Raw genomic sequence first — 5388 nt, 5'->3', positions numbered from 1 at the left:
GTAATGTCGTTTGGATTGACGAACGCACCGGCTGTGTTCATGGATCTCATGAACCGTGTGTGTAAGTCATATCTAGACAAGTTTGTTATTGTGTTCATCGATGATATTCTGGTATACTCTAAGAGTAAGAAGGAACATGAACAACATCTCCGTTTGTTACTAGAGATGCTCAGGAAGGAGCAGTTGTACGCGAAATTTTTGAAGTGTGACTTTTGGCTGCATGAAGTACAATTTTTGGGTCATATCGTAGGTGTCAATGGTATCCAAGTTGATCCTGCGAAGATAGAGACGGTTAAGAAATGGGAGACTCCTAAGTCGCCAACACAGATACGAAAATTCTTAGGTCTCGCCGGTTATTATAGAAGATTCATTGAGGGATTTTCTACTATCGCCCGACCGTTAACAGCATTGACTCACAAGGGTAAGAAGTATGAATGGACAGAGTTGCATGAAGCTGCATTTCTTTTGTTAAAAGAGAAGTTAACGACTGCACCGATTTTGTCTTTACCCGAAGGAACCGAGGATTTCGTAGTTTACTGTGACGCTTCACGACAGGGTTTTAGTTGCGTGTTGATGCAACGTACAAAGGTGATTGCTTATGGATCACGACAGTTGAAGATACATGAGTTGAATTATACAACTCACGATTTAGAACTTGGTACTGTAGTCTTTGCACTGAAGATGTGGAGACACTATATGTACGGTGTGATGACCCGGGAATTTCCGACCAAATTTAAACTTAATCTTTATATGGTTTCGACACGATAGGCAAAGTCTGTAATGTTGAGTCTCAAAAAGTTTGATCTGTGTTCATGTATTTATCTTAGCCTTTGACTATTCCCAACGATTCACGAACAATTGTTTGTAAGTAAATATGTATATATATACCTATAAATATAAGTTTATATAATAAATTGATGTAATAAAATGTAATTGAAACATTAGAATTTATTATGTAAAATAAGATATAAAATAAATAGGTTGTAATTAAGGTAAATATAAATATATATGATTTCAATATATAATTATTATTAGATTTATATGTGTGAATAATAAATATTCAATATATGTCATTTTATATATTACACAATCAATAACATTTAATATTAATATATTAAATTGCAAGTAAAATATAATTGATATAGTAATATTACTATTAGTCTCATTATTACTATTATTATTAATATCAATATTAGTATTATTAATATTATTATTGTTATAATTATAATTAAGAGGTTTGTGAATATCAAAATAATGATGTTAAATATAAATCTGATTATAAGAATGATTAAAACCAGAATTTTAATTATTATTATGATTATGTATTATTGTTACTAAAAATTTCCAATTCTATTTAAAATTATTATTATCATCATTTTTATTACTCTTATCATTTTACTTATTATTATCAAATATTATTTTGATATTGCTATTATTAATATTATTATTATTATTAATGCTATTATTATTATTATTAATATATATATATATATATATATTAATTATTATTATTTATAAAATATATAAAGAGATCAGATGCAATCGATGCTAACCTGTATTAATTTTTTTTTATTTCTTTCGACTTAAATGAGATTAAGTGTACATCACATTCAACTTTTATCAAATTTGTTTGTTGTCTGTAAAGTGGATATAAAGCGAATTCCTCCACAGTGTCAATCCAAAATTGGTTAGGGGTCGTTCTCCATATTTTGTTTTATTTATTTTTTTTCTTCTTTTTCTTTATCTGATCAAAGTTGACGACCATCTCTGGATATAAGACAAGGAAATACGCTGTATTTAAGAAATTCATTCCATTTTATATTCTCAAAATCAATTTATAACAGCCCGTGATTTAATACCTCTGTGTTGAAACTTATTTTTTTTTTAAACAGCACAAAACCTCTGTAAATGAACTCAAAATACCATAACTCAAATTCAATGTCAATTTCAAATTCCAAAAATGCAGTTGTGTTTGAAAACCTATACTCAATCTATCTGCAAAGTTATAAAACCCAATTCTTTCTATGAATCGATAATTTTCAAGTCAAACTTTTTATTCCAAAAAGTCAAACGTTAGGATCATAGCACAATTCGTATTCGTGATGATGTTTTAAGTCAAATTGAAGACTCCAATAGTTTCTAGGAGTGGATTACAAAATTTTCATGTTGTAAGATTTGTCTAAAACGTAATCGAAATCAAAAACCAATTTTTTTTTGTGAAGAACAGCGACGGCAGTAAGCTTTGTTTTTTTTTTCTTTCTTTTCTTTTTTTTTTTTTGTTCTCTAATAATGCAATGACTTAAAATTTATGATTCCTAATTATATCTAAGAGTCAAAGCATCGATTAGATAATTATTGGGTCGTTCGAATTTTGGAACTGGAGAAGAAGAAGAATAGAAACAGAAAGTATATGGTATATATTTATTTAAGGGAGTATAAATTCAGAAAAATCAGAACTGGTTCCATGGTCTTGAGTGTTAGCGGGTTTACGAGGGGTCTTGGGTTCTATTCTCGCAGCAGCCAATATTTTTTTTAGAAAGGGGTTTATAAGGTAGTTACTCACATTTGTTATTATTATTATTATTATTATTATTATTATTATTATTATTATTATTATTATTATTATTATTATTATTATTATTATTATTATTATTATTATTATCATTAATCTTATAAGAATTATTAATGTATTTATTATTGTTAAAGTTATCACTTAAGTATTATTATAGCTATCTGTAGCAATGTTAATAAAAATATTATTTAGTAATATTATTATTATCACTAAATGTTAACAATAAGTATTATTAGTATTATTATCACTATCATAATGCAATTTATTATTATTATCATGAACATTAATATTATTATCATATTTATAGTTAGTAGTACAAAATATTAGTACTGAGTATTATTAAGTCTTTGGAAATAGAATCAAAACTAATGTTTTTATTGCAAAAATAATATAACTTTTCTATTTATTATTAGTATCAATAATATGATTCTTAAAATTTTTATTATTAAACCTATCACATAACCTTATTATTAAAGTTATTATTTTTATTAAAATTAACTTTTTATTCACATTTTTATTATTGATATTACTACTAATATCATTATTACTATTATCCTTGAACGGGTATTATTATAGAAATTAATTTTTGCAAACGACAGATAGTTATATAAAAATATATTAAATACAAAATCTAACTACATAAATATTGTTATAAAAGATGTAAATTGACATATATATGATATTAATACCAAAAATTATATCACTAATAATAATATATATATTTGTTCGATTACGATTATACGTTTTAATATATATACAAATGATCTAGGTTCGTGAATCTGAGGCCAACCCTGCATTGTTCAGTTGTTCAGTATAGTCATATGTATTTTTACTACAAAATACATTAGGTGAGTTTCATTTGCCTTTTTATCCTTTATATTTTTGGGCTGAGAATACATGCGCAATTTTTATAAATGATTTACAAAATAGACACAAGTACGTGAAACTACATTCTATGGATGAATTATCGAAATCAAATATGCCCCTTTTTATTAAGTCTGGTAATCTAAGAATTAGGGAACAGACACCCTAATTGACGAGAATCCTAAAGATAGATCTATTGGGCCTAACAAACCCCATCCAAAGTACCGGATGCTTTAGTACTTCAAAATTTATATCATGTCCGAAGGAGGATCCCGGAATGATGGGGATATTCTTATATGCATCTTGTTAATGTCGGTTACCAGGTGTTCAATCCGTATGAATGATTATTTTTGTCTCTATGCATGGGACGTATATTCAGGAGAAATGAAAATCTTGTGGTCTATTAAAATGATGGAAATGATTATTTATGTTAAACTGGTGAACTCACCAACCTTTTGGTTGACACTTTAAAGCATGTTTATTCTCAGGTACGAAAGAAATCTTCCGCTGTGCATTTGCTCATTTTAGGAATATTACTTGGAGTCATTCATGACATATTTCAAAAGACGTTACATTCGATCGTTGAGTTCATCAAGATTAATATTAAGTCAATTATAGTTAGATATATTATGAAATGGTATGCATGCCGTCAACTTTCGATATAATGAAATATTGTCTTGTCAAAAACGAATGCAATGTTTGTAAAATGTATCATATAGAGGTCAAGTACCTCGCGATGTAATCAACTATTATGAATCATTTATAATCGATACGGACTTTGTCCGAATAGATTAGGACGGGTCTTTACATATGGTACTAAGTTTACTGTTTTCACGGATCACAAGAGTTTGCAGCATATTTTCAATCAGAAACAGCTTAATATGAGACAAAGGCGTTGGATCGAACTATTGAACGACTACGACTGCGACATTAGCGCTATCACCCTGGTAAGGCTAATGTAGTGGCAGATGCTTTAAGTAGGAGGGATAGAGTTAAGCCTATTCGAGTTAGAGCATTGAACTTGACTATTCGAAGGAACCTTACTTCTCAGATACGTGACACACAGTTAGAGGCGTTGAAAGAAGAGAATGTTGCTAACGAATTGCTTCGAGGAATCGATAAGAAGTTCATTACTCGAGATGATTGAACTCGGTATTTTATCGAAAGAATTTGGGTACCGAAGTTTGGCGGATTAAGGGAACTAGTGTTAGAAGAGGCACACAAGACAAGGTATTCTATTGACCCTGGATCCGACAAGATGTACCAAGATTTTAAGGCACTGTATTGGTGGCCTAATATGAAAGCTGATATCGCTACTTATGTTGGTAAGTGCTTGACTTGTGCTAAAGTTAAGGCAGAGCATCAGAAACCATCAGGATTGTTGACACAGCTAGAGATTCCACAATAGAAGTGGGAGAATATTACAATGGATTTTATCACTAAGTTGCCTAAAATGGTAGGAGGTTATGATACGATTTGGGTTATCGTTGATCGTCTTACGAAGTCTGCTCATTTTCTACCGATTAAGGAAATGGATAAGATGGAGAGGTTGGCACAGATCTACATAAAAGAAGTAGTTTCGTGACATGGAGTGCCGCTATCCATTATTTCCGACAGAGATAGTAGATTTACATCTAGATTATGGCAAGCTATGCAAGATGCCATGGGAACTCGTTTAGACATGAGTACAGCATACCATCCGCAGACTGATGGTAAAAGTGAGAGAACCATTCAGATACTAGAAGACATGTTAAGAGCGTGTATTATTGACTTTGGAATTGGATGGGATAGACATCTACCGTTAGTAGAATTTTCTTACAACAATAGTTATCACGCAAGTATAAAGGCAACACCTTTTGAAGCACTGTATGGCAGAAAGCGCAGATCACCTATATGTTGGACTGAGTTAGGAGATAGTCAGTTAACTGGTCCTGAGATTGTACACGAAACGA

The sequence above is a fragment of the Rutidosis leptorrhynchoides genome, chromosome 8, assembly GCF_046630445.1.
Source record: "Rutidosis leptorrhynchoides isolate AG116_Rl617_1_P2 chromosome 8, CSIRO_AGI_Rlap_v1, whole genome shotgun sequence".
NCBI classification, from domain to species: Eukaryota; Viridiplantae; Streptophyta; class Magnoliopsida; order Asterales; family Asteraceae; genus Rutidosis; species Rutidosis leptorrhynchoides.
This window is presented reverse-complemented; position numbering follows the sequence as displayed.